Raw genomic sequence first — 17,787 nt, 5'->3', positions numbered from 1 at the left:
ACTTGTTACCTCTTTATGAAAGAGGTAACCTTGTCTTTTGACGTGAGTAGCACAGCAAGTTATAAAAAAGGAATCTGCACTAGTGTCCTCTAGAAGACCTTAAGTAGGCTAACATTACTCTTCATCTCAGTTCTGTTTGTGCAAAGCTATGGAATTTGAGGTTCTGCTTTTTAAACCATGTTTGTAGCTTGAACCTTTTGCTGAGCTGTTTCAAGTCCCTTTCTAGATGTTATAATTAATGGTTTAGTTAAAAATCCTGTGAGATTTTATAGCTAGCTTAAGAGCGTGCATTTGTGCACGTTTGTTAATATTCAGATCAGTTGTGTTTTATTTCTTGCCCATTCATGTCACTTATTTCTCTCTGCAGACTCCTCATGGTCCTGTCTGATACTGCTTTACATCAGAAACTGTCATTTTCTGAGGTTCCTACCTTTCATCTCTCTGCTGCAGCCTTCCTTTCAGCTCATTGCAATATACTTCACAAGACAAGGATGTGGGAGATAGGATGCCACTCTTTGCACACTGAACTCTTATACTGGCCCTTGCAATTGGTCTCCCAGTCAGGGTTTGGTATGTGTGCATCTCACCACCTGCCCATCATCTGGTTATCTTGGCAAACCCATGCTGCCTGGGGAGGTGCATGTGGCAGTCCTTGCTTTCTCCTTGGCTGGGTGGGCAGTGCAAAGCACACTTCATTTAAAATGCATCAGGGACTAAGACACCAGTGTGCCTGTTGTGGTTGGCCATGTTACTTTGGAGAAGTTCAGGTGTGGCAGTTACTAGTGGTATCCACAGAGCAGTCCAGTATGAGTTCTTTTTGCACTGAATTAATTTTGTAAGACACATCCACATAGGTACTACCATGCGTAGTGCACTAGTTCAAAGAATGAAGGGCAGTTCAGGTGGATAGGGTAATCTTGCCTTGGTAACTACAGCTATTTAAGAATTAGGAAGAAAAAAATCTTTTGGCTGAAATTATTTGAAGTGTTGTCTTCTTTGGCCAGTAAATGTCAGTTGCTTTGGAGGCATTAAGAACTTGGATCTTGTCCAGCTGTTCTTGTTCTTTTCCCCCTCCTTATTTAGCTTTATGCCAAGAAACATGTCATCTCTAATGAGTCAAGCATGAGAACTCTATTTTCTTTTATTTTTTTAGTCCACATTTTATGTACACACGTACATCTTCTTTTAAATAGGACCTGTTTGGAATTAAAGCTAAGTAGTAGTGATGAAACTCTGCTTGGTTCCATGGTGTAAAAACTTAAGAGTAGTTCAAATTTGTGGAGAGGTGGTCCCACATGCAGTGAGATGAATGGGAAGCAGGCAGATGCTCTTGGTTACTCTGAACTGTGTGAGGAAGGGGCCCAGCCCAGGTTTCCAGCTGACTTCCACTACCTCCCATCCAAAACTGATTGTTATGAATTAACTATCTCTAAGTACGTGACTGGAAAAGTAAGTGTAAGATTTGAAATACAGCTTTCCAAGTATTTCTGTGTAGTAGCCAAAACTTTTCAGGGGCATTAAAGGGATAGTTCAGTATTAATTTTTAGTGGCCCACAGTGTTTTATTTTAACTCAAAATACATTGTCCCTGTCCTGAGGAAATAAGGCTGTATCACTTTATTAAATAAAACATCACACCGGAGGCCATGTACATGGTGAGCTTGATGGTGGTTAGAGTTCAATTTGATAACAGCACCCATTCATGTGTTGCTTTGATTTGGCTGCACATGAACCTTAATTTTCAGAGATTCATATCTGTTCTCTATTCAAATGTTAAAATAAATGTTAAGGTAGCTTCCAGCAATAAAACTAAACTGACCAGCTTTCCTGTGAAACTTCCAGAATTTCCGGCTTCTGTTCTGGCTTAAAATTTATGGTGTTAAAAAAACACCCTTTCTTCTGTCATTTCCACAGCTGATTTTAGCCAGAATGTAAAAGCAAGAAAACATTGTAACAGTAACAAATTAACACTTAAAAATCGTCATGATTACTTTGATTTCTAATGAAAATGGAGTCAGAGCTTCAGGTTTCTGGTTTTGCTTTTATAAAACAAAGGTGCTTTTATGCCTGCCTGTACTTCACATATTAAGATCTTGGTGCATACATATATAAATATATACAGATAGAGAGTAAAACGTGAGTGTAGGAAAAAACAAGCAGCCTAATAAAGACAAGTTTTCTCTGAAAATTACACAATTTGAGGAGCAATTGGAAGATTGGACCCGATCCTAGAGTGTATGTTAGTTTGAGGTAGTGTGTGAATGCTGTCTTGGTGTTCCTCATGCAAGCGTAACTGCTGAGATAAAATTGTGTTTTCACATTGTGTTTGAGCGTTAGTCAATAATTCTGTACACATAGGTCAAATATTTTCCAGCTCTTAATTGGTTTCTGTGTATAGTGTGCTGATGGTACCCATTATCATAAAATCATTTAGGTTGGGAGAGGACCCCAAGATCATCCAGCCCAGCTCTTAGCACTGTCAAGTCCACCACCAAACCCTATTTCTAAGAACCACATCTGCATGTCCTTTAAGTGCCTCCAGGGACAGTGGTTCCATCACTTCCCTGGACAGCCTGTTCTAATGCTCAACAGCCCTTTCAGTGAAGAAATTCTTCCTAATATCCAATATAAACCTGCATGGCACAACTTGAGGCTGTTCCCTCATGTCAAATGACTTGTTACCTGGGAGAAGAACCTGACCCCCACCTGGCTGCAACCTCCTTTCAACCTTGGCTCTCTTGTACAGAGTGAAAAAGCCCCTGTGACCCTCCTTTTCTTCAGATTAAACAAGCACAGCTCCCTCAACCACTCCATGTAAGACATGCTCCAGACTCTTTGCTAGCTTTTCTGCTCATCTGGACACATTCCACCATCTCATTCAGTCTTCCTGTAATGAAGGGCCCAAAACTGAGTACAGGACTGGAATTGCAGCCTCACCAGTGCTGAGGACAAGACAATGACTGCCCTGTTTCTGATGTTTCTGGTGTGTTCCTAGCCACTCTGTTTCTGATACAAGCCAGGATGCCACTGGCCTCCTTGGCCACCTGGGCACATGTTGGCTCATGTTCAGCTGGCTGTTGACCTGCACCCCCAGGGCCTCTTCCACTGAGCTGCGTTCCAGCCGCTCTGCCCCCAGCCTGTTGTGCTGCAGGGGGTTGTTGTGACCCAGGTGCTGGACCCAGCATTTGGCCTTGTTGAACCTTGTCCAGCTGGCATTGGGCCATTGATCCAGCCTGTCCAGATCCTTCTGTGAAAGCCTTTGTGTCCTTCAGTAGATCAATATGCCCGCCCAACTTGTGTTGTATGCAGACTGTCTGCAAATGCACTTCATCTGCTTGTCCAGGTCATTGACAAAGATATTAAACAGAGCTGGGCTCTGGGTGCCACTGCTTGTGTTACATCCAGGCTGTCACCTGGATGTAACTCATCACCACTCTCTGGGGCTGACCATCCAGCCAGTTTTCTACCTGGAGAAAGTGCACCCATCCAAGCAATGATCAGCCAGTTTCTCTAGGAAAATGCTGTGGAAAATTGTATCAAAGGCTTCACTAAAGTCCGGGCAGACAACATGCACTTCCAGCATCTCTCCAAACACACAGCTTACAATCTTATGTATTGTCTTACAATCTTAGGATGTTTCTACCAAATTGTAGCCAGCATGCAGCAAAAGAATGGGAAGGTAAGAAAACGAAATCCAAGTTTTAACATCAGTAAAGGAGTAAGAAAAGGGTTAAAACAGTGAAATGGTCGTTAGTGTTTGATATGTAAATGAGTATAATTCCTCAAGTAGGTTTTAGTTATTGAGTTTAAAGCTTGGAAGCAAGCTGATGGTGGTGTTTATGGCAAGATGCAAATGCAATAATGCAGGCCAATTTGCTGTCTTGTTCAGCCAAGTGTTGTTGGAATTTTTCTTGTAGTGAGTAGTATCATGTCCCCCTCACCTTCTGCACTTGGTTGTTGTAGAAGGATTATCTGCATTGCACATAAATGTGCTGTGGCTATGGAGGAGATCTGAGCTGGTTTCCTGCCATCTGGCTCAGGACCAAAAGCAATGTGCCTGAGCTTGGGCAGCAGTGTGCAGCCTTGGCAGTTTGGGCCGGTGCCATCTCAGGGATGGATCTCTGTGCTTTAGAGTCAGCATTGCTGATGTTCCAGTGTACTCCTGTCTTGGTTTTACATCTGCAAGACTGTATTTAAAAGAAAAGGCTTTATAGACTAAAGAAAAATAGTCATCACTTGCAACACCAGTCACCCGTCCAGGCATTTTGTCCTTTGCATCTTTACTTTGTAATGTGAATGAGTTATATCTAAACAACACTTGCACTCTACTATAATTTTTTTATAGCACTATATCTGAAGGTCTTTAAGCCTTACTGTTTTATAAATTGGCTTCAGGTTTCTGTGGGGAAAATAATGCTGATATATTCATCAAATTTAAGGGATTAAGATGAAGAGGAAGTTAAATGCTGGGAGTAATGTGTTTGAATTGCAGGAACACAAACAGTGTTGTATGAAAGATGTTAGGAAACAATCTGTTCTCTGTTACAGTTTTAGAGATCTTCAGTGAAAAAGAGGACCTTTGTGTTTTTACACACCCTGAGGAATGCACTCTGGTAGGTGGGGTACCTCTGCTTTTAACAGCCTAATCAGTGCATAATCAAAACCACCCCATAGGCTGCTTTCTTAGTGAAAGGACTGTGCTTGTGTGGTATGAATTTCTGGCTAGATTCAAGTAGGGGTTTTTGGAGGCCTTTTGCATTTTTTGCGGTAACCCTCTGAACAAAATATTTGGAGAACACATCCCTATGGTGTTCCTAGGTCTTTCCATTTGTCAATGATCTGTTTGAAATCTGCGTTTAGAAGAAAAGTACTTGACTGCCTTTCCAAAGTGCACCTTTGACTTACTTCTATGCTCTGCATATTTAATATAAAGAAAATACTACTGCAATGGTCTTATGGTGCTGTTTGACAGCATAAACTGGTAGTTTTGGCAATGATGCCTTTGTAGGGAAACTTCAAGTGTTAGACTGCAGTGTTTGTGGCATGGGTTGCTGTGTAGTCAGACTTTTATATTAGAAGCAACTGGATGTGTTTATGATTTCTGCAGAAAGTAAGCAGTCTGTTCTCTGGGCAAGTTTTCTTGATTAACTGTCAGACTCTTACCTTTCCAAAGCCAGCTCTTATCTGATGATAGAAAATAATGCCTGACTATTCAGGTTTGTGCTGAGAAAAAAGGAAGGATAGCTCCCTGCTCCCCTTCGTGCCTTGGGGTGGCCAGGCACCTCAGGCTTGTGCAGTGTGCTGAGCATCTCCTCAGCTCTGTGTGCTTGGTGCATTTCCCAACTAGTCCTTTCCTAGCAGTGGGTATATATTCCTTCCTAGCTAGCTTACAGTTCTGCAGGCACACTAACAGAGTTATTTCAAAAAAGTGGAATAGTTGTGCTTTAAAGATACTTCAGACTATGGAAGAATCTAAATTTATGTAATGCTAATGTATAACTGTAGCAGCTTTATGGTGCCTACCATGGACTTCTAATTTTTTAGAATTAAAAATTCTGCTTTTTTCTTAGAAGTCAGCACAAATAGAGAGGGACTATTGCTGCCATCTCATTCCCCTTTCCTTGGGAAACTGTGAACGGTTGTGTATGACCTTAAAATCCAAACACTGGAGGACAATGCAGCAAAAATTCCTTATGAAAACCTGTGTTCATGTTGGGTTTTGTTTTTTGTTGTGGGCATATTTGAGGTGTTGATGGGGGATTTTAGTCTTAGCCTGGATTTTCTGTGGTTATTTTAATTTCACTTTCTTCTGTCTTTCTATTTTGCTTATTTACTTACAGAGGCCAAACATTTAATATCTGGGTCAGCCAAACTGTGTAGGTGTGCTTCCTTTTCATTGTAGCTGGATACTAGAGATATTTTTCCAGGAAGGTGTTGTGCCCTTTATTCTGTAGAGCCCAGCTGCACGGGGATTTTCAGTGTGTTTCTGCATCCTAAGCAACTGATTATCAGTGACATATGAATTCCATGTTAAGACAAGTATTGAGTGGTTCACATATCGAGTTGTTGGATTACTTGGTTGAACAGAAGGAACATGAGCTTGATCAAAACAAATTAAAAAGCTAGATAAAGTATGCTGCAAATGGAAGAGAGGAGAGTTGTTTTAAATTACTTAGTCCTTTTAGAAACATTTAGAGCAAAAGCTATCCAAAGTCCTGCCTCCTTATTCCCTTGCTCTTCAGAGCATTTTGCTCTGTACTGGCTGCATTCCTTCAGTAGCAGCCCCTGTGGATTACAGTGCTACCTGCCAGCATGGCAGAACCTCAAGGTGGCCAGGATGACAGCTGGGCCACTCAGTCCAATTTTTCTGGTTTTGTTTGGGTTTTGTTTTGTTTTTTTTTCAATGCATGTTACAGTGTTTTCTCTTATGGTGATCTCTTTGCTTCTGTGCTTCCCATCTGTGGAGAAAAAGTGTCATAGATTTGTGGGGTTTTTTCCTCCATCACCTTTGGTATTCAAAAGCAAGTGTCCTTGTATAGGAGTAGCACTGCAGTACTGTGAGCAGCAGGAGGCTGGCTTGTAATTGAAAGAGCCAAAAGGGACTGGGTTTTTCCCCCTGTCTGTTTGGAACATGTGTGTATGATGGTGAACTGCTAAAGACACTTTACTGACATGCATGTCTTTCAGTTAGTGGAGGAAACCGTGATGGTGAAGTCTGGAGCAGGGGCTGAAAGCAGGGACATTCCGTCCAGACTGTTGTGTTGCTGTGGCAGTGACCTTGCTCCTGCTGGGATGTTGGAGGCCAGCAGCCATCTACAGCTGGGTTAAGCTTAACATGTGCTCTACTTGGACAGAGCAAGACAGTGTTAACATGGCTGGACCTGCCCAGTGTACCAGAGCTCAAGTGTGCTGTTTTGGGTAGTTCACACAGAGGGTGATTTGCCTTATCTGTTAGTGGGAAGGATGCTCTGGAGGATTCCTGTCATTCTTGTGACGGAAATTGGTCTGTATTTTCACAAAACAAAGCATTGATGTTTATAACAAAAAACAAAGGTGTGAGATCCCATGGTGCAGTCCAGACTACTCTTGATTCTTGTCCTTGGAACTGTTCTTGCTGAGGTAGGGTATCAGTGTCTAGAAACAGCTGTTTCCTTCACTGTGTGGTGGCTGCTGGTGGCTTGTGTGTTTTGGATCAAAGTATAAGTAGGCATATGGGTGTAGATATATATATATACATATGTATGTATATAAATGGAATATATATTCCTTTCTTTTTTTAAAAAAAAGCGTCAGGTGCCGCTTTCAATTCCTGATCTACCTGCTACTCCTGCTGCTTCTGAGCTCCAGCAGGGACAGTCTGGGTCTAGTCATCAAACATGGGATGAATAGAGATGGTCCTGCCGTGGTGTGTTTTGTGAGGATGCAGTAGCAAAGGCCAGGGAGTCAGGCTGGGAATCACTCAGTAAGTACAAAAAGGAATTAGCTGGCTGCAGTGACTATCCCTCCTTAGACCTTAGTCAGCATGCAGCAGGATGAATACACACGAGGTGCATTTTTAAGGTAGTCTAACCAAGCAGAGGAGTAGTTGAATACAGGGGGATGCTTCAGAGTGGCTTCTCTGAAGAGAATGTGCTAAAGTGTGCCACCTAAATGGTGAGTTGTGGTTCTTTAAAACTTAACATTAAGTCACCAATGTGCAGCCAGGAGGCCAGCTGTGTCCTGGGGTGTATACAGCATCACCAGCCAGGCAAGGGAGGGGATTGTTCTGCTCTTGTCTGCACTGGTGCAATCCCACCTTGACTGCTGTGTTGGTTATCACAGTGTAAGAACGATATAAGGCTATTAGAGACAGTCCAAAGAAGGGCCATGAAGATGGTGAGGTGTCTAAAGGGGAAGCCATGAGAGAACCAGCTGAGTTCACTTGGTTTGTTCTTGGAGGAAACTGAGGTCTACAGCTTCTTCATGTGGGGAAGCAGCGGAACAGGTGCTGAACACTTTTCTCTGGTGACCAGCAGTAGGACCTGAGGGAACAGCAGCAAGCTGCACCAGGAGATGTTTAGATGGGATATTAGGAGAAGGTTCTTCACCCAGAGGGTGGTTGAGCATTGGAACAGGCTTCCCAGAGAAGTGGTCACACGACCAAACCTGACAGAGTTCAAGAAACATTTGGACAATGCTCTCAGACACATGGTGTGATTGTTGGGGTTGTCCTGTGCAGGGCCAGGCATTGGACTTCGATGATCCTTGTGACTCTCTTCCAGCTCAGGATATTCTATGGTTATATGACTTAGATGAGTTAACATGTGCAAGAACAGAGTGAAGAAATATTTGAGACCTTTGCAGTGTGCTTTGCAGAACACAATTAGATACTTCAGCATAGCTCATGCTAAGAAGTTTCTAAGGAAAGATTTGCTGTGAAGAGTATTTTTTAGGAGGCTTGGTGTGGAGATGCAGAGATGAACATGCTGCAGTTTTTGTTGGCAAGGAGCCTTCCTCTGGCTGACATTGCTTGGTAGGCACTTGTAAATTCTTCCTTTTTAAACTGGTTAGTTGCATTAGATGGGACCATGAGGGAGATGAAGTAATCTGTTTTCCTTCAGTGATGTTGAAATTATTTGGATTTTTTAGATCAAGGGAGGGACATAAGCCACAGGTAGAAAATGTATTCCTGTTCTACTGTATCTAACAAGCTCTTGTTTTCTGAATTTACTACCCTGTGTAATGTTATGCTTTACTAGTCTGGAGTAATTTTAGTGAAACTGAGTGCTCATTCACTGGCTTCTGCATCCCAGTGGAACTTGGGGCTTTGAAAGTGCTTTCTGTTCCACAGAACTTCTGTTCTCTTTGATTTTTTGACTATTGCCTACTGTTGCTTTTCCATGCTCTTGCCATAAAGTGGTATGTTAAAACAGGATGGCTTTGTTTGTGCTCAGACACCACCATTTTGGGGGGCGGGAGAGGCTGGTGAGAGGGATCAAGTGGCTGGTGCTTACAGGCCCCTGGGGGAACCAGGCAAAATGGTGCCCATTCATGGGGCTCTTGTAGTAAAGTGTACCTTCCCCAGTGCTTCCCTGCTCTTTAATTTTGGTTCTGCAAGTTGCCCTAGCTGCAAAGAGTGCCTGGCTCTCAGTGCTTTAGGATATTTTGGATATTGGAGTGCCTCTGCTGTCTTCTCTGCACTTTCCAGGCAGCAAAGAGGACATGGAGGTCCTGTGCTGGGGGCTGCTGACGGCGTCCCGCTGGTCCCATGGCAAGCGCTGCTGAGCGCACACTGACCCCGTGCTGATCAGCACTGCTGGTAGGTGTCTTTTGTCTTGTGCTCTTTGGCAAAAGGTGGCTTTTGAGACTGAGTGGTCCTCACTGGTGACTCTGGGTAGGTGCAGAGTGATTGCCTGGGCTGTCATCTGCTGCTGCCTGGCCCTCTGTCTGCTTCTGGGTAGTGGGAAGGGAACGTGGTCGTGGAGGGCTCCTGCTGCGCTGCGTTCAGCAATTGCTCTCCTCTAGGCAGTTTTGGGCTGTCTCATGACTAAACCCTCAGTGCTCTTGCCAGAATGCTATAGTTCTCAAAGCCCTGTGCAGTTTCACTTGGGAATTGTGGATGTATAATAAAACTCACAGGAGATGGGGACAGGATTTCCTCTTTCCTTGATAAAAATAGCTTTTGTCTAGGGAGAAATCATGATTCCCAAAAACCGAACTCAATGCACTGGGCAAAAATGGGCTTGCTGGGGAGCACTTGCTCTAGACTTGCTCATGAGCTTTCAGAAGGTATGGTACCAAAATGCTTGGAAGAGAGTGGCCTGATGTGGAATGTGGGAGAGGAATATTCTGTAAAAATCATTTAACGTTGCCAGTGGATTAATTTCTCTGATGTTTTGGAAATTAGTCTTGGATATCTGGAGCTAAAGGCAACTGACCAGTGTCTGGGGCTGGCATCCTCTTCAGAAATCAAGACTAACAAAGGGAAGGAAGTGAATACCTGAGAATGCATACAATTCTGGTGTTAAAATGGGCATACCTCATATTTTGCGAGAGAGGTAAATTTTTTCCTGCTTTGCAGCTCCCCCTCAAAACAAATAAATAACAATAACTTTGAGTTCTGATTATTTACAAAACAGAGCAATTATGTTATTCTTCCTGATGTTTTATTATCCCAGAATGTAAGTAGGAGGACTTGATGGGAAAACCCATAACCAGGCAGTGTGGGTGCAGGAGCTGGTGCTTCTCATGCTGGCCCTGTAGTGTTTACAGCAAGCACAATTTGCTTTTGGACCAGCCTGGCCACAGTCTGTTCTGGAGGTGTAGGGTGAGTGTGGGCTGCAGCACACTGTCTGACCCTCTTTTCAAATTAAATTGGTGTGGTTTAATAATGAACATGCTTCCTCCTGTGTTAACAGTACAGTACCCCTGCAGCAGGTACTGGTTCTCACAATGTATGTCTGTGGTCCCTGATTCCTCATGTGACACAGGGAGAACAAACTTGCCCATTTCCTCTTCAGTGGTTGCATTTTGGCAGATAAAATGATGTAACAGCAGAAATCTCATTGTGACAAGTTTTGCCTGGTGTGTGATGCATACCAGACTGGTTTTGTTACTAAATTACTTTAAAAAAGATAACTTGAATGAATGATTTGTTTGTTGCTACATTAGAGAACTCCAGCTAAAGTTAATTATTAAAGACTCAGCTCTATTTGAGTCCATAAGATGTTTGCTTATTGCTTTTTCCTTCTTGAAAAAAGGTTGTAGTACTTCTGCTAGTTTGGACTATGGGGAATGAAAAAAATTCAAAATATGAACTGCAGTCCTCTTACTTACTGGTTACCATAGAAATCTAAATAAAGAATGCTCTGCAAATAGTATAAATATACACTTTGACAGCTCTTACTTTCTTAAAAAGACATGCCATTGTTCAGATTTCTGTAGTGACTGATCAGTAAGGGCCACTGCACACATTCTGAATAAGATTGCTGTATAAGTGCTGTATTCATACTATTTGCAAAGTATTCTCAGTATCAGAAAACTTTTCTGTTACTGATTTTTGATAACAGTAACAGATTTTTTGTTGTTGAGACTGGCTGTGGTAAATGAGACTAGAAATGCTGGTCTGCATTCATAGTGAGAGCTGCAAAATGCTTAAGATTTTATGAATTATGAATGAGTCACCTACAGAACTATTATTCCTACAGTTCCTATTATTCCAGCAAGAAATGCAACCCGGTGACATGCAGGGCAGCCACCTTAAAGCTACAGATAGAAACTCAGGAAACAACAAGATTTCTCTTTCTCTCTCCTGGTCTGGCTTTCTCACTCAACTTGTTGCATAGCCTGAGGGTGGGGAATGGAGGTGAGATGGATTTTTGGGTGTTTTTGGCCTCTGCAGCTGGCATGGTCTGACTCACAGCAGGTCAGTTTGTGGCCTTATATCTTTTTAGGAGCTGAGATTTGTTGCAGAGTAAAACTGCTTCAGGTTTGCTCCACTATCCTTAGGAACATGTATTATGCATTTCGTATCTGGGGGTATTTTCAGGACTTTTCATTGTTTTCCAAGTAAGTAATAAGACATTATTATTCTTGAAGAAGTCGCTCTGGTTGATCCGTTTTCTTCTGTGCTCACTCATCTTATATAATTTAAATCACTTTCATAGTCCATTGCTGGGGATTTTTTTTTTAATTTACTTTTTTTTCCTGGGACTGCTTAACTGGTAGTAGTAGCCTCCTTGCAAAAAGATGTAAGAATTTTAAATGAGTTTCCATCTGGTGTTGGTTTTGGCTTGGAACAGGAATAAAAATGCTATGCATTTTTACAAAGTAGAGGGTTTTTGCTGGTTTGTTGGTTTTTTTTTTTTTTTTTTTTTTTTTTTGTTTTTTTGTTTTTTTTTTTTTTTTTTTTTTTTAAAAGAAAAAAACACGTTTAAAAATTTGTTTGTGTTTTTTTGTTTTTTTTTGTTTTTTTTTTTCTGATAAGTAAAAACAGACTTGAAAAAGCAAAGTAGAAATTTACAGATTTCCAGAGCCAGGTCACAGAGTTATGGCCTTATATCAGTAGGCAGTTGAGCGAAACCAAAATCTGCACTATTTGATGCATGTGCAAACTGGAGGTTTGTGGCAAAACTGAGCTGGTAGGGCTTCCCAACAGCTCCCTCAGCAATGCAGCTGTACAGCTGAGATGCTGTGCTCTTGCAAGTCGTTAAGTTAGATCTACTGGTCCTCTGCAATTAACCCAAATACAGTTCCCATGCCTACATTACATTCTAGACTGGATCATACTGGGCACCGCTTCTTGGGTGTTGGCAGTCTAATAGGTATTTAAAATTATGGAGCAGGTGTGGAGAAAACTAGGCAGCAATTTTGAATGGGGAAATTAGTGGTGATTTCTTGAATTTTTCTTTTTTCCCGCTTTCTCACCACTCCTGCTTCTCACCTGGCCCCAGCAGCTGTGGCAGGATGAGGTGGTTGGCATTTCTGTCTGGGTGTGTGCTGAGGCTTTTGCAGAACTTGGTTTTGTGGCATTTGTTGGGAACACATGGATACTTTTATGTTTTAATGAATGGGATGAGGCTCCATGAGAGCAGGGTTTGGAGGTCTGCTCTTCTTCCTCAGTGACTGTCATTATTTGGTGCCATTGGTGCTAGTCTGTTGCTGTCCTTCAGCTCTGTACTCTGCATGCTGCAGAAATGACCACAGAAGGTGCTTTGCCTTTGTGCTGCTCTAATCTGAGCAGTGTGCCTAGCTTGAGGTGCCTCCATAGGGAAATCACATCACTTCCTATGGAGGACTGGTGTCTGAATGTACCTCTGAAAGTGAGGAGGAGCAATGCAGGCAGCATTTACCATGGCTGAGACCATTTCCTTTTGAGGTCAAAAGTATCAGGGGGACATATTTATTATTTAAGAGGCTTTTTTTGATGTTTCAAGTCTTTTTTCTTGATGTTCTGCCAAAAAAGAAATAATTATTTCAGTAGTAATTTTACAAAACCTTTGTGATAAGAAGCTGACCTGAACTCCAAGTGATTTTTTTTGATGGATCTGCAATTTTGCTCTTTTTGTGTGTATGTCCCACTTTCTAAAAATCATATTCAGCAATTCTAGTGATTCTTGGCTGTGTTTTTAGATGCTTGCAAAAACAGTAGATGGTAGAAATTTAGCTAAGCAATTCTTTCCTTAGATTTGTGCTAATATGGCATTGCATTTATTTTCCTGTACTAACTCATCAAAATTAAAGGGAGTTCTCACTAATACAATAAAGAAAAGTTGAATTTACATACAACACTAGAGTTGTGTTGTACCTGTTACCCAAGTAATTATAATTTAATGCACAAATATAATATGTCGCTTGAAATACACTTAATTGTGTTGGAAACTATTTCAGCTGCAAACCAGTAGTATGTTTTTTTGATTTCTGGTTTATATATGGTATTGGACAACTTGTAGCTATTATCTCTGCTATGTTCCCTTTTTTCAAAGGAGCAAAGATTCACAGAACAGTACATAATTGCTAGACTAGGGTTGGAAAATAAAGAGAAAATGTTAAAAGTCCCCAGCTTCTGGCGGGGAAGGTCAGTATGATACTGGACAGTACTCACAAGCCATGTCCGAGTACACAGGATGTGCCTTAACAGGGTGTTGAATGGGAAGGTGGAGTTATGCAGCTTTCAGAGAAACAGTACTGCTTATTTCTGTATTTGTTTATTTTTTAATTGCCACAACTTGGAGTGTAAAGTGAAATCACCCAGCTTTGCATCCTTGCAGCTGTTTGTAATCTGTTCAGTTTAGAGCACTTCTGAAAAAGAGCTTCAGCTGTTTGGGTACACTGGGAGAAGAGTTCTTATGAACAGAAAAGCATCCTTTTAGCCAAAGGGATCTGAGTAAAATGAAAATAAAAATGAAATTAATATTACAGCCAAGCCAGTGAGTTACTGCTGGAAGAGGCAATCCTTATTCTTTAAGCTTGTTTTGTGGGTTTTTTTTCCCCCACATGCTGTGTGATGTGGCCCTGCTTCTTGTTTCAGCCAGTGCTGTGGCTTGATTTTATATATCACCAAGTGTGAGTCAAATACAGTGCCTGGATTCATCCTGCTCTCTGTGGAGGCTGCTTGAAAGGGTGCCAGACCAGGCACAGGAAGATCAGGAGGTGTGAGAGAAAAAGTTGCCCTGAGCTTCCCGTGGTCTGGGAGGCTCAAGGTGGGCTGAGTGCACCAATGAGTGGGAGCCCTGCTGAACAGGAGCAGTCTGGAAATCTAAACTAAAGCATTTCTAATGAAAGGGGAGAAGGACCTGCTTGTTGTGGAGATGCAAAACTTATGCAGTTCTGTTTTTTCACAGGGCACAGTGATGTCGGATTTTTGGTGCCTCGGGTTGTAATTTTTAGAAACATTAATAGTTTATTGCAATAGGGAAGAGTTCTATCTTGCTAGCTGGAGTTACCAAATTAAAGACAGGCATGAAATGCAGTAGTGGGTATTCATCTCCATTCAGTTTCATAGAAGGTAAAAATGCAGCTTTCTACTCTTGAATCCTTAATATCTTGCTGTGCATATCACCAGTGCTGTTGTTTGTGATCTGTGCCTCAGTCAGATATTGCTTGTTTTATGCCTGTGTTGTGGGTGTGAATTCCCAGAGGTGTTAGTCCTCTGGGTTTCCTTTTAGGGGTGGTGAGGAAGCAGCTGATCCCTGCAGCATGCTCTCAAGAGACAGTGCTGTGAGAAATTGCCTCTTGCCTCTAACAGGACCTCCAGCAGCAAAGTGGTTACTGAGCCTATTTTACTCTGTTTGTGTTCCTCTAACAAAGTACATATATACTAATTATCCTGTTGTGATTACATGGTGCAATTTCCTTGTTCATTATTTGCAGTGCCAGCTTAAGGACCTTTGACACTAGTTTGGCCTTGAGTTTTGCAGACATCATATGTCTGTCAGAAAAGAAAATGCTGCAAAGCATGAATGGACCTTGAGGAATAAATGTTTCTAATCCTTCCCCAGCATAACCATCAGCAGTATAAAGCTCCTGTGCTGTGGAAGACTGCTGCAGGTGGTGTGGGGGTTGAGTCAGTCACCACACTGACAGACATCTGATGGATGGACCTGGAAGTGGGATACTGCAGCAGCAGCAGTATCTCCAGAGAAAACAAGATGTGCATGAGCTCAGGTCTTCTGCTTTCTCCATGAAAGATTTATCCTTTCACAGAACTTTGTGTCAGTGTTAGATGCTTTTGAAAAGCCTGTACAAATAGATAGTTGTTTAACTAAAGCGAGCCTGTTGATTGTTATTTAGTAATTGTAGATGTTGTCGTGTAAGGAGTGGGTTATTCCTGCAGGACACCAAGCAACTTCTCCTGTAGCTGCTAAGGGGAAAGAGTGATTCATGACACCTTAACTATTGATCAGTCTTGAGTTGCTTTTTCTGTTTCTTCATCCAAACCAAGAAGTTGACTTAGTTTGCTGCATGTTTGCTCACAGCTCAACCAGTGTAATAATATGAGTGAAGATTAAACCTGGTCTGTTTTGAGGCACCTTGCTGAGGGAAATTGCTCCTTTGGATTGCTGTGCTGAGCACTAGTGACCTGGTGCAGCAGTTACATGTATTTGTAAATTGTTCAGCCTCAGATTTATTGTTGTTCACAGCTCCATTCCACCAAACAGAGCAACTAAAAGGATTGCTTTAGAAGAAATGCACTGAGGTCAGGGGCGTCTATAGACCTTTGGGTTTTCTGTGAGTTAAGATTTATCCTAATATTAACTTTGGGCTTCACTCAAATGGAGTTATTTATTACTTGCTTATTCTTATCCCTTGGAATGTTGAAGTTATACAATAGATTTGTTCTTTTATTACCTAGCATAAATTGCTCCTTTGTTTATCATGTAAAACAAGCAATCTTTATATAGGTGCTTGTAAAGGGCCTGAAATGAAGGAAACCATAATAGCACAAAATAACAGTGCAGCCAAAGTTTACTAGTAATAGTGTCTACTTGCATGTTGTCACAGGCTGTGGATATATTTTGCAGACTTTCAGCAAGCCTCTACTGTCTTGGAAATTAGGAGTTAAGAATATTAGAAGATGCTAAATTGCAGCAGTAGGTGACAGTATGTTCTTCACTCAATTTGCCTGCCTAGTGTGGGGAGGTTTGGCTGAATTCCTGGAGATCTGTCTTATCTTCCAGGGACTGTGGCGTAAGAATGGCTAGTCTTGAGTCTTCTCTGACTGTTGAGATAGTTTTATTTGTGAGTAATAGATCACTTTGGTTTTCTTTGTGTGTTTTCATGTCTCCTCTACTGGTTTGTCACTTCTTTGGATCTTGCTATGGTTCTCTGGTTTGGAAGTCATGGAGAGAACTCCTCCAGCTCTGTGTTTTGTGCACAGGTTATACCTCAACTGAGGGTCTCCAAGCATCAAAACAAGTTATTAATACACTTGTAGGGAGTGTTACAGATTCTCTCTTCCAGATTGTTCTAAGATGCCTGTCAAGAAGCCATAGGTACTACATATGGTAGTTGTGTTTTTAAGTCATTTTGTAAACCAAACTACTGTGGGCTTAAGCAATTTGTACAAGGCCTCTCTCCCTGTAAGTAGCAAAATAAAATTCTAGATCTCTGGGCTATTACTCTGTGTTTAGCCTCAGCTATGATTTTTCAATGGTTTATTTTAAAGAAATCTTGTAAATGATGTTGGTTCAACTGATAGGTAAAAAATAAATACTGATGCTCATATAACAGGAGTTGTATCGTAATTAATGCATCTGTATGGTTGCAAGTGTTTGCTTTTACTGTACTTGAGTGTGGGTGATTCAGCCTAAGGAGTCTAAGGTTTGTTGTCATTTCTGATGTTCTCTCTTGTTGTGCAAATAAAGGCAACATAATCCTTGCTAAAAGCACATTTCTGAACAGGAAACAGAGGGTTGAGAAGCAGGTTTTAAGTGTAAAAGAAGGGTCTGATCTTTTCACTATCAAGTGAAATAAAATCACTTGTTCAAAACCATTAAAGTGTCTGTCTTTTCCAAACTGTAATAACTGTTCTTATGTTTCATTTCTTCCAGTAATCACCATTGCTTTTTTCTTTTTACATAAAACCTGATTACCACCTTTCCTGTGGACAGGGTCCTATTGTATCTATGTACTGGTGAATAAGCTACTCTGTGTGTCATGGAGAATGTCTGCAGTGAAATGATGTGTGTGTGTGTGAGACTTCTTTAGATGCAGTTTCTAGATGTTATTTACTCAGTAACATTTAGAGTAAGCTTTGCTGGAGTAATAGATGAACTGGAGGAAAAGTGTTTTAAACAGTTATTTTTTAAAGGAAGTTCATTTGCTCTAAGCATGTAAAGGCAGTACAGTGTTTGTTAAAAATGTTTGTTATTTTTTATCTTTGTCAGGCAAAGACAACCTTTGACTAAGTTGGCCTAAATTATGCCATTGGTCTTGTTTTATGCGTCAGAAAATTGATGTTCATGGCAAAGCAACAGTTGTGCTTTTAGAATGAAAAAATTATAAGCAAAATTTTCAGTCACTATTTAAAACCAGCCCTTTCCTCTCAGCTGGAGAAAATGCAGCATATGTTTGGAAATAGCAGACTGCTATGCTGTGTGTTTGTATTTACAGACAATGCCCTTTGTTTAAGTATGAAGTTTTGAACTAGATGCTAGACTATCTGCAGTGTCAGTACAGTTTGGCTTCTCACTTATTGGATGGCACTGGAGTTCAGAAAGGGCAGGAGAAGGCAAATGTGGTTACTGGGCACAGCCTGGGCTGCCGGGGCGGGGCTGGCAGCACCTTGGGCCTCTGTGTGCCTGTGTTG

General features: G+C 41.5%; 1 protein-coding gene across 11 annotated transcripts in view; it reads left to right on the top strand.

Annotated features, from left to right (window-relative positions):
- The window catches only part of APBB2 (amyloid beta precursor protein binding family B member 2), a 166,510-nt gene that overhangs the window by 22,386 nt on the left and 126,337 nt on the right, over positions 1-17,787 (top strand). Inside the window, exon 1 of one of the 11 annotated variants that reach the window (XM_041479335.1) lies at positions 4,545-4,612. The exons of the other annotated variants lie outside the window; for them this stretch is intronic. The gene's annotated coding sequence lies outside the window, so the exon portion shown is untranslated. Of the gene's footprint in view, positions 1-4,544; positions 4,613-17,787 lie in introns of those variants that run through there. 11 annotated transcript variants of the gene reach the window in all.

Source organism: Pyrgilauda ruficollis, unplaced genomic scaffold, assembly GCF_017590135.1.
Source record: "Pyrgilauda ruficollis isolate IOZ18807 unplaced genomic scaffold, ASM1759013v1 scaffold1, whole genome shotgun sequence".
NCBI lineage: Eukaryota > Metazoa > Chordata > Aves > Passeriformes > Passeridae > Pyrgilauda > Pyrgilauda ruficollis.
This window is presented reverse-complemented; position numbering and strand designations above follow the sequence as displayed.